Source organism: Bos mutus, chromosome 8, assembly GCF_027580195.1.
Source record: "Bos mutus isolate GX-2022 chromosome 8, NWIPB_WYAK_1.1, whole genome shotgun sequence".
NCBI classification, from domain to species: domain Eukaryota; kingdom Metazoa; phylum Chordata; class Mammalia; order Artiodactyla; family Bovidae; genus Bos; species Bos mutus.
Genome location: NC_091624.1, coordinates 53,580,696 through 53,593,535, shown reverse-complemented (window position 1 = coordinate 53,593,535; position 12,840 = coordinate 53,580,696).

The window sequence follows — 12,840 nt, the reverse complement described above, 5'->3', positions numbered from 1 at the left end:
TGAAGCTGAAAGGCAATAAATTAGTGAGTGGCCCAACTAGTTATATACCATTTGCTGAAAAGAAGAATGATAATTATAATTGTTAGCTCAAGGAAATACTTGAAACCTAACCCAGAGAAGTTAAACCAAAAATCCCCCCAAATTTTCTAGCAGGCTACTTGCAAAATTCTAATTGTAAAAATTCAGCTGATGAAATAGACAGTTAAATTTCCTTTTTATTTAAGAGAAAATTGTCATGTTTCAAAATACATGTAATAGTCTCCTAATTCTCGTGTTGTGACATTGCAAAATCTACATTTTTTATGACTGTATAAATCTATGAATTTTACACAGAGAAAGCAAGAGCGCCTGATTGCAGTGGCTTCATTAAATGAAGCCTTTGATTATGGGGTAATTATCAACATGATCTGGTCACTTGCCCACCTCTGTCATCCCAGGACACCTGCCTGTCAAATTCATGTTTGTAGTGGGTAGTGAAATTTCTGTGACTAGCTGGTGAAGGGGAGATAAATGGGGAAAAGGAGGAGACTTTTCCTCTGAGGCTGTTACCCAAATGTACTAAAGGATAAGATGAAATTGAGAGTAGCATAGATTTGGTCTGATCCTGACTAAAATTAAATAGATAATACCATTTTCCCAGGTATGTGTTCATGGCATCACCCTTAGGTAATACCCTACTATCCACATTTGGTCTTTATGGGATACTTTTCAAATACTTTATTTTTTATTGTTCTTACCTTTTGTTGTTAGTGGTGTTGAAAACTCTTAAGTTCTATTCTCTTAGCAAATCTCAATTATATAATATGGTGTTATCAACTATATTCACCATATTAAACATTAGACAATCAGACCTTATTAATCTTATAACAGAAAGTTTGTATCCTTTTAACAAGTTCTCCCCATATCCCTCACCCCATACCTATGGAAACCACCATTCTACTCTCTGCTTCTGAGTTCAACATTTTTTAAGATTTCACATATAAGTGGTACTATGCAGTATTTTTCTTTCTCTCTCTGGCTTAATTCATTTAGCATAATGCCCTCAAGTTTCACATATGTCATAGCTAATGGAAAGTTTTCTCTCCTTAAGGCTGAATTCCATTGTATACATACATACACCACAGTTTCTGTATTCATTTATCCATTAACAAACAGGTTGTTTCCATGCATGGTTATTGTGAATAAAGATGCAGTGAACATGGGAATTCAGTATTTCTTTGAGATAATAAATTTGTTTCCTTTGGATGCAGAAGTGACATTGTTGGATCACATTGGAAGTTCTATTTTTAATTTTTTGAGGAAACTCCCTACTGTTTTCCATAGTGACTGTATCAATTTACTTTCCCAACAGTAATATACAAGGATTCCCTTTTCTTCATATTCTTGCAATGTTTATTATCTGTTGCATTTTTTATAATAGATTCCCTAACAAGTATAAGGTGATATCTTCTGTGGTTTTGAGTCATATTTCTCTGGTGATTACTGATATTGAGCACATTTCTGCTTGGCCATTTTTATGTCTTCTTTGGAAACATATCAAGTCCTTGTCTATTTTAATTGGGTTATTTGCTTTTTGTGCTCTTGTTAATATGAGTTCCTTATATAGTTTGGATATTAACCCCATATTAGATACGTGGTTTGCAAACATTTTTACTAATTCTACAGATTGCCTTTTCATTTTGTTCATGGTTTTCTTTTCTGTGCTGAAGCTCTTTAGTTTTATGTAGTCCCACTGGTGTATTTTTGCTTTTGCTGCCAGATCCAGTAAATTATTACCAAGACTAATGTTAAGGAATTTACTTCCCATGTTTTCTTCTAGGACTTTTATAATTTCAGGTCCTTGTTCAAATCTTTATTTTGAATTGGTTTTTGTTTATTGTATAAGATAAGGGTGAAGTTTCCTTCTTTTACATATGAATATCCAATTTTCTTGAATCATTTATTGAAGAAACTCTCCTTTCCACATTGCATATTCTTGGTGTCTTTGTTAAAAATTAAATGACTATATATGCATGGGTTTATTTCTGGACTCTCTATTCTGTTTCATTGATCTTTGTGTCTGGTTTTATGTCAGCACCATACTATTTTGTGTACCATAGCTTTGTAATATAATTTGAGGGAAGGAACTGTGATGTCTACAGCTTTATTCTTTCTCAGGATTGTTTTTTTTCTATTGGGGCTATTTTTTGTGTGATTTTATACCAATTTTAGGATTATTTTTCCTACCTATGAAATATTCCATTAGAATTTTGGTAGGAATTGTATTGAATCTGTAGATTTCTTTGGGTTGTGTGGATACTTTAACAGTATTAGTTTTCTAATTTATGAATGTGAATAGCATTCCATTTACTTATGTTTTCATCAATTTCTTTTTATCAATGTTTTATACTTTCAGTGTACAGAACTTTCACCTCCTTGGTTAAATTTACCTCTAAGTATTTTATTATTTTTGATGCTATTGTAAGTGGGATTGTTTTCTTAATTTCTTTTTCTGATAGTTTGTCATTACTGTATCGAAATGCAACTGGTTTTTGTATATTAATTTCGTATCCCGTAGCTATACTTAATTCATTTATCATTTCAACAAATTTTGGTGGAGTCTTTAAGATTTTCTATATACAACACATCATCAGCAAGCATAGATAATGTTGCTTATTCCCTTCTGTTTCAATTTTTTTTAAATTTCTTTTTCTTGTCTAATTGCTCTGGCTAGGACTTCCATCATTATATTGAATAAAAGTGATGAGAATGGGTATCCTTATTTCTGATCATAAAGGAAAAACTTTCAGCTTTTCATTGAATATGATTTTAGCTGTGGGCTTATCATATATGGCCTTTGTTATAGTGAGGTACGTTTCTTCTATGGCTTCCCTCATGGCTCAGTTGGTAAAGTATCTGCCTCCAAGAAGGAGATACAGGTTCAATCCCTGGGTCAGGAAGATCCTTTGGAAAAGGAAATGGCAACCCACTCTAGTATTCTTGCCTAGAAAATCCCATGGACAGGAGAGTCTGGTGGGCAACAGTCCATGGGATTGCAAATGAGTTGGACATGACTTAGCGACTAAACAACAGCATTTCTCCTAAACACAATATGTTGGGACTTTGTATTATAGATGGATATTGAATTTTGTTACATGCTTTTCTGCATCTATTTGGATAATATTTTTGTGTTCATTTTGTTCATGTGGTGTATCATATTTATTGATTTGCATATACTGAATCATTCTTGCATAATAAATTTTCACTTAGTCATGTTGTGTTTTCCTTTGAATGTATTGTTGAATTTGATTTGTTAATACTTTGTTGAGAGTTTTTGCATCTAATTCATCGGGAATATTGGCCTATTGTTTTCTTTACTTCTAGTGTCCTTTGTCTGGCTTGCATCAGGGCAATGCTGACCTTGTAAAATGAGTTTGGAAGTGTTTCCTCCTGTTGTGTTTTTTCGAAGAGTTTGAGAAGATTGGTATTAATTGTTAATTAAATGTTTAGTTGAAATCATCAGTGAAACCCCAAGACTTTTCTTTGTTTGGAGGTTTTTGATTCCTGATTCAATCTCCTTACTGGTAATTTGTTGGCATATAATTTTTATAGTAGTTTCTTATGATCCTTAATATTTCTGTGGTATTAGTTGTCATGTTTCCTCTTTCATTTCTGAATTTTTTGACTGTTTGTTAGTCTAGCTAAAAGATTGTCAATTTTATATATCTTTTCAAAAAACAGCTCTTGCTTTTATTGACTTTTTCCATCATCTATCTAGTCTCTGCTCATTTATTTCATTTTATTTACTTCTTTCCAATAACTTTGGGCTTAGTTTGTTCTTCAATCTCTAATTCTTTGAGATGTGAAGTTAGGTTGTTTCTTTGAAATCACTTAGAACCAGACATCCTGGAATGCAAAGTCAAGTGGGCCTTAGGAAGCATCAATATGAACAAAGCTAGTGGAGGTGATGGAATTCCAGTTGAGCTATTTCATATCCTGAAAGATGATGCTGTGAAAGTGCTGCACTCAATATGCCAGCAAATTTGGAAAACTCAGCAGTGGCCACAGGACTGGAAAAGGTCAGTTTTCATTCCAATCATAAAGAAAGCCAATGCCAAAGAATGCTCAAACTACCACACAATTGCACTCATCTCACATGCTACCAAAGTAATGCTCAAAATTCTCCAACCCACGCTTCAGCAATACGTGAACCATGAACTTCCTGATGTTCAAGCTGGTTTTATAAAAGCCAGAGGAACCACAGATCAAATCGGCAACATCTGTTGGATCATTGAAAAAGCAAGAGAGTTCTAGAAAAACATCTACTTCTACTTTATTGACTACGCCAAAGCTTTTGACTGTATGGATCACAATAAACTGTGGAAAATTCTGAAAGAGATGGGAATACCAAACTATCTGAGCTGCCTCCTGAGAAATCTGTATGCAGGTCAAGAAGCAACAGTTAGAACTGGACATGGAACAACAGACTGGTTCCAAATAGGAAAAGGAGTACGTCAAGGCTGTATATTGTCACCCTGCTTATTTAACTTATATGCAGAGTACATCATGAGAAATGCTGGACTGGATTAAGCACAGGCTGGAATCAATATTTCTGGGAGAAATATCAATATCCTCAAGATATGCAGATGACACCACCCTTATGGCAGAAAGTGAAGAAGAACTATAGAGCCTCTTGATGAAAGTGAAAGAGGAGAGTGAAAAAGTTGGCTTAAAACTCAACATTCAGAAAACTAAGATCATGACATCTGGTCCCATCACTTCATGGCAAATGGATGGGAAAACAATGGAAATAGTGACAGACTTTATTTTTCTGGGCTCCAAAATCACTGCAGATGGTGACTACAATCATGAAATTAGAAGATGCTTGCTCCTTGGAAGGAAAGTATTGACCAACCTAGACAGCATATTAAAAATAGAGACATTACTTTGCCAAAAAAGGTCCATCTAGTCAAAGATATGGGGTTTTTTTTCCAGGTGTTATATATGGATGTGAGAGTTGAACTATAAAGAAAGCTGAGCACTGAAGAATTGATGCTTTTGAACTGTGGTGTTGGAGAAGACTCTTGAGAGCCCCTTGGACAGCAAGGAGATCCAACCAGTCCATCCTAAAGGAAATCAGGACTGATGCTGAAGGTGAAACTCCAAAACTTTGGCCACCTGATGTGAAGAACTGACTCATTTGAAAAGACCCTGATGCTGGGAAAGATTGAAGGTGGGAGGAGAAGGGGATAACAGAGGATGAGATGGTTGGATGGCATCACTGACTCATGGACATGAGTTTGAGTAAGCTCCCGGAGTTGGTGATAGACAGGGAGGCCTGGCATGCTGCAATTTGATGGGGTTGCAAAGAGTCGGACATGACTGAGTGACTGAACTGAACTTTTTTCATAATGTAGTAGTTTCTCACTATAACATTTCATCTTAGCACTGCTCTTGCTGCATCTTGTAAATTTTGGTATTTTGTATATCTATTTTTGTCTCAAGATTTATTTCCTAATTTCTCTTTTGATTTCTTCCTTGACCCATTGATTGATCAGGGATATGTTGTGAATTTTCCAGTTTTCCTCTTGTAATTGGTTTCTATTTTTCTATTCAGAAAAGATGCTTGATGTGATTTCAGTCTTATTAAATGTTTTCTGGGTTAACATATGATCTATCCTGTAAGATGTTCCATGAGTATTCTTAGAAGAATTTGGGTTGCTGCTATTGTGTAGAATTGCATATGTGTGTATCTGTTAGGGCTTCAGTATCTTTAACCAGCAGCCTGTGAAGTATGCAGTCACATGCTTTCCAGGGAAAGACTAGGAGATAAGTGTTTTTGCCTGCTATCACTGCACTAAACCCTGGGACCATAGCTGTGGCAAGTGCTTATATGCTCTTTACCAACTGCTTTTTTGTTTACTATAGTCCTGAGGGACTTGTGAATGCAAGCCTTATCCACTTTCAAAGCTGTGTGATTTAGGTGCCTGTACCTTAGGTGGTACCCTTAAAAGTTGGTGCACAGAAGACTGTGGTCCAAATCCTTCACTCTTCAGGGAGAAGCTGGGAGGCAGCTGATTATATGGCACTATGCCAGGGATGGGTTTTATGGTAAGAGTGTGTCACAGCATATACTAATGTGAGTATTGTCAATCACTTGATGTTTAAGGGTCACTCACCTCATTTCTGGATTTCTCTTCATGTGGCTGAATTTCTATCCATGGGAGGGAAATTCAGGAGCCTCTTATGTCACCATCCGGTCTGGATCCCCCAGGTTATCTCAACATTGTAAAGGACTAGAAACCTATGAAGCAATGTGAGTAATTCCCACTCCAGTACTTTTGCCTAGAAAATCCCATGGATGGAGGAGCCTGGTAGGCTGCAGTCCATGGGGTCGATAGAGTCGGACATGACTGAGCGACTTCACTTTCACTTTTCACTTTCATGCATTGGAGAAGGAAATGGCAACCCACTCCAGTGTTCTTGCCTGGAGAATCCCAGGGATGGGGAAGCCTGGTGGGCTGCCATCTATGGGGTCGCACAGAGTCGGACACAACTGAAGTGACTTAGCAGCAGTAGCAGCAGAAACCTATGAAGCAATGTGAGTAATTATTTTATTAGATGCAAAAGTTAATATCAATATATTAGTTTTACAGGCTATCACATATATTGCATCCTTTAATCCTGATGACTCCCCAGAAACATAAGTAGTATCACTCCTACTTGAGAGATAAGAAGACTGAGGTGCAGAAAGGATAAGTGACTTGCCCAGGTTAGTAAATTGCAGAACCCAATTGAAAAGTCAAATGACTTCCTTTGAGGCATGTTTTTTTTCCTACTTTGTTGCCTCTTAATAACAATTTAAACTTGTTAAAATACTTACTAAACACCTAAATAAAATATCTTCACAACCTACATAGGGAAATTACTTCAATTGCCCATGAAACTGGAACAAATAAGACTTTGATATGAGAGGAGTATATAATTATATGATCAATTAACTTATTGGCTGTTTTATCCAGTGTATTGTAACAACTCTTCATTTCTTTCTTCTTCCTTTTCTTTCTTCCTTTTTTTTTTTTTTTTTTTTTTACTGGCTCTGTAAGTCTAAGTACATAATGAACAAAATATAATTTTTCTCACAATATTTATGGCCCCCTTCCTTCCGTGTAGTTTTCTAATTGTAACAGGGTCAGTTTCAATTTGCCATAGGGAAACTTAATTAAAAATGAGTGGATAATCCAGACCACTAAAAGGTCAATTCTATAAGAAGAGAAACATAGGTCAACTTAATAATTTAGCATCATATAAGATTTACTTCTTTTTAATACATGTTTATACTGGCACCCCACTCCAGTACTCTTGCCTGGAAAATCCCACGGACGGAGGAGCCTGGTGGGCCGCAGTCCATGGGGTCGCTAAGAGTCGGGCACGACTGAGCGACTTCACTTTCACTTTTCACTTTCATGCATTGGAGAAGGAAATGGCAACCCACTCCAGTGTTCTTGCCTGGAGAATCCCAGGGATGGGGGAGCCTGGTGGCTCACACAGAGTTGGACACGACTGAAGCAACTTAGCAGCAGCAGCAGCATACTAGTCTTTCAAAAGCACTAACTCTGGTTTTGAGAATTGCAAAGATCTGCCTTTAAAGTGTTCTTTAGAGTAAACTACTGAAGAGCTCTGAGGCTGACAGCTTTTCCTCTAGGAAAGTATTAATTAAATTTGATAGTATTATTATAAGTGATATTCATTGAAACAGTGCATTATTCCAACAATAAAAAATATTAATGAAACAAATATTTTAATGAGTCTGTCCCTGTTTTGAGGTGTATAACATTGGCTAGAAAGAATCAAGTGCTGTGATTAATTTTTTTTAATGTTTTTGCAACAATCAGTTCAGTTCAGTTACTCAGTTGTGTCTGACTCTTTGCAATCCCATAAACTGCAGCACACCAGGCCTCCCTGTCCATCACCAACTCCCAGAGTTTACCCAAACTCATGTCCATTGAGTCAGTGATGCCATCTAACCTTCTCATCCTCTGTCATCCCCTTCTCCTCCTGCCTTCAATCCTTCCCAACATCGGGGTCTTTTCAAATGAGTCAGCTCTTTGCATCGGGTGGCCAAAGTATTGGAGTTTCAGCTTCAACATCAGTCCTTCCAATGAACACTCAGGACTGATCTCCTTCAGGATGGACTGGTTGGATTTCCTTGCAGTCCAAAGGACTCTCAAGAGTCTTCTCCAACACCACAGTTCAAAAGCATCAATTCTTCTGCACTCAGCTTTCTTTATAGTCCAACTCTCACATCCATACATGACCACTGGAAAAACCATAGCCTTGACTAGACGGACCTTTGTTAACAAAGTAATGTCTCTGCTTTTTAATATGCTGTCTAGGTTGGTCATAACTTTCCTTCCAAGGAGTAAGGTCTTTTAATTTCATGGCTGCAGTCACCATCTCCAGTGATTTTGGAGCCCAGAAAAATAAAGTCAGCCACTGTTGCCACATCTATTTGACATGAAGTGATGGGACCAGATGCCATGATCTTAGTTTTCTGAATATTGAGCCAACTTTTTCACTCTCCTCTTTCATTTTCATCAAGAGGCTCTTTAGTTCTTCACTTTCTGCCATAAGGGTAGTGTCATCTGCATATCTGAGGTTATTGATATTTCTCCCAGAAATCTTGATTCCAGCTTGTGCTTCCTCCAGCCCAGCATTTCTCAGGATGTACTCTGCATATAAATTAAATAACACAGTCCTTGGGCCTACAAAAACAACTAGCTCAGCCCTTTCTCTTCTGATGAGAAATGTGTCCAAAGATGTCAGAGCTTGAAATAACACAGCTTTTCACAGGCAGAAGCAGGCACAAAAATGCAGATCTAATACCTAAACTGCCATTCTTTGGATTACATGCAGCGACTCCTTCAACCAGTTCCTCCTTAAACTCAGGAAAGGATAACATTTGGAGGCACATGGACTTCAGCATTTTCAAGTCAGTTACCTTGAGGAAAAGTTGCAGATCACCTTTCCTGCAGAATGAAACATGCTGATGCACACCTGTTCAGGACCAGAAATGAACAATGTATGCTTTAAAACTGGCTATTCCTCCTAAAGCACTATCCTTCTCCATCCTACCTGCCACTTATGTAGATAGAATTTAGTTGAAGCTTCAAAGTAACTGTTTTACTAAAAAGTCCTGTTATTTTGAGTGGGAGATGTATCAACCAAATTTATAAACCATTTTAAAATTCAACTTTATTTAAAACATAATTAACTTATAATAAACTGTATCCATTTAAAGAATAAAATTTCATGAGTTTTGACAGTTACACCAATGAACCGTTACCATTATCATAATACAAACCACTTATTTTACCTCCCCAAATTCCTCAGGCTCATGTATAATTCACTTTTCCCTTAGCTCGCAGCTCTAGGCAATATTTTGTCTACTATTTGTCACACTAGATTAATTTACATTTTCTAGATTTTCATATACTCTGAGGATTTTGTTTCCAACTTTTTCCACCCATGTTGACAGTTTTGTTTTTTGTTTTTTCCTGTTGAGTGGTATTCCATTGTATGAATATACTGCATTTAGTTTATCCTTTTGATTGTTGATGGGTATTTGGTTTGTTTATAATTTGAGGCCATTGTTAATGAAGCTTCCCTGCACACTTACATACAAGTATTTGTGTAAACAAAATTTTATTACTCTTCTGTAAATACCTAGGAGAGGAATAGCTGGGTTGTATGGTAGATGTATGTTTGTTTTTCATACACCGTCAAAATTTTTTCCAAGGTGATTTTCCATTTTATACTCCATCAGTGATATATGAGCATTTCAGCTGCTACACATCTTTGCCAGCACTCAGTGTTATCAGCCTTTTAAATATTCACAAGTTTAATGAGTATATATTGTTCTAGTATGGTTTTATCATTTCCTCAATGATTGATAATGTTGAATATATTTTTATATATTTATTCACCATTTGTACATCTCCTTTTATATGTCTGTTCAAATTATTGAGTTGACTGTCTTCTTATTATTGAGTTGTAGAAGTTATTTACGACTTCAGGATACAGCTTTTACTAGGTGTCTGCTTTGTGAATATTGTCTGTCATTAAGAGTTCTCTCTACTGACACCATGAAGCCACTATAACCCATTTTTAAGGCATATTATATAACTGGTAAAGCAAAAGAAAAATTAATAATGCATTATTCCACAATTTATTTTATAATATATTGGGTTGGCCAAAAAGTTTGTTCAGGTTTTTCTGTACCATCTTATGGAAAAGCTCAAGCAAACTTTTGGCCAACCCAATACATTATTCACTTATTAGCAGTGATTATCTTCTCCTCAGCCTAGGCTATAAACTATATACTTCACAGCCTTCTCTGAAAATAGTACATTATAGTTAATGCACAGGGATTTTCTTGACTCTAATGTCCTTGCTGTATTAATACCTAGTTTAACACACACAGACACACACGTGCATAAACACAAATACACACTGCAGTTAAACGACCCTAAACCGTAATTGCCTGTTAAGCACTTATCTTATGTAAATTATCTTTTTCCAAATGTGGAAATACTTGCCTAACAAGAGTCCTGCCATTAGCCCTCAAACAGGCACATGGACAGTTATTAGAAAAACAAATGGTCTCAGCCCTCTTTTCCAGTCTGAGATGCTGAGTATCAAGGTTGAACTCAGAAAAGCTTTTACAACCAATTGATTCAGCTCTGAAAATGGAGTTTTCCACTGGTGATGCCAAGAAACCCTTGAGTACAGAACTAGGCTCTGTGGTGATAAACATCTGACATTTTCATTTGCAAGTATTCATGTTTCATTTTAGATAATGTTCCCCCTATTTACTTCTTCAGCAGTAATGCATCAAATATCCTACAGTGTAATCTTTCTCTCAGCACTTATCAATGAACTATGAAATAGTATTAAATAGAATTAATTAGAAGTTTTAATGAATCATGTCTGTCCTCATTTATTATACAATGTAATTTTCGAGGAGTGATTAATTATGAGTTACAGATGAGTGAATGGTTAATGTAGTTTGTTAACCTTACTAAGGAGTGACTATACACAGCAAGCTGCTTCTCCTCTGTTTATTAGCACGTGGCTTGTAATACCATCAGTTTAAGTAAATGAAAAGATTTTAGTGACTTTGCATTTAATATGCACTGTCAGCTAATAATTTACTCCCTTATTTTCTTTCCTATGTATTATATGAACATTGCTGAGATTTAAAAGCAGAATTCGGCTACCCTTATTTTGAAGTATTTCTATGTAACTCTTAGTATGCCTATGTCATGACCATCTGAGCTGTATGATTATTTTAAGTAGATCCTATTTAATACAGGTAGGTTGCTTAAAATGAATCTCCCTACATATTTCCTTGAAGAATATACCAATTTACCACATGATTATTGTCATTATCTAAGAAAGTAGGAGCTGACTGCCTTTCATTTTCAGTTTTCTTACATGCACCCTTCAGAAGCTGAATAATGACTAAGTTGACAAAAACAGTAGCTAAATACAAAATACTTTTGTAGACAAGAAGTAATTGAGACTGGTATATGGGAATGCCATTAGAGATTTTGCCTTCCCAACAGACACAGTCACAAAAGACCGTGGCATCCTTGGGGATGAGTCTTACAACATTCTAGTTTGTTTTTTCTTTGGACTCAACACTGTGGTTGTATAGAGGTGGGAAATCCTCACGGCATGCCTCCCACAATACCTCCATTTGCTGGCTGAAGTGCAGAGACTCATTTTTGCTGTGCAAAGCAGACGCTGGTGTTTTCTACTCTGAATCTAAGGAATTTTGATAGCTGTTTGGAGGCCCAGTTAACCTCAGAAGGAAAAATAACAATACTTACTTAATATCTGTGTGATATTTAACAACTTTCATTATTTTCTCATAGGCATTATCTTATTAAATCTAGGTAAAAATCTCATGAAAGAGGAAACTATGATTAAAAGATGTAAACTGACTTATCCAGAACCCCTCAACCAGTGAAGGGATGAACAAAGCATTCATTAATGTAGCAACCACTTACCTAGCACCCTACATGAGACGACGACTAATTCCTTGTGGCCTGGATAAGACAGAGCCCTTTTCATCAGGAACCTTGGACTCCAGTAGAGGGGACAGGAAACAAAGGAATTAAGTAGTAATAAATCCTGTGGAGAAGATTTAAAAGGAAGAAATAAATCCTGTAAAGAATATTTAAAAGGTTAGAGAGAAACAGGGCTTGAGGAAGGTTATTTTAGAAAAAAAAAAAAATGGTCAGAGAAAGGCTCCTTGAAGAAATGTCATATCAGAACAAAACTGACTGATGAAGAAGTCAATTATATGAAGAAAACTTCCAGGCAGAGGGAAGCAGCAAAGCCAAAGGTCGTGAGCCCTTTGGTATGTTTGAGGAAGACCAAGAGACGAGTGTGGCTGAAGACAAATGTATTAATACCCAGAGAGAGATGAAGCTGGAAAGATAGATAAGAGATCTTCCAGTTAGTGCCCTAGAAGGGATTGGCAAAGATTTTGGATTTAAACTCAAGAGATAATGGGTGCTGAAAGGACTTTTCCAATTCAATTCTGCCCAGAATTTTTAGGATATGAGGAATGGTAGACAGTGTTCTAGAACATCAGGTAGCATTTTAATCCCCATTTCTCATTATAAGGAAGAAAAGTAGAAAAAAAGGTTTCCCCTAGAGCCTAGAATTTGAAGCTATTAATGTAAAAGTATACTGGCAATTTCCTGTCTTCCTTAGAGAACTCAACTTTCAGACAAGCAATGCTCTTTGAAGTCAGGGACTCTGTCTTACTCACTTTTACTTCTGTTTGGC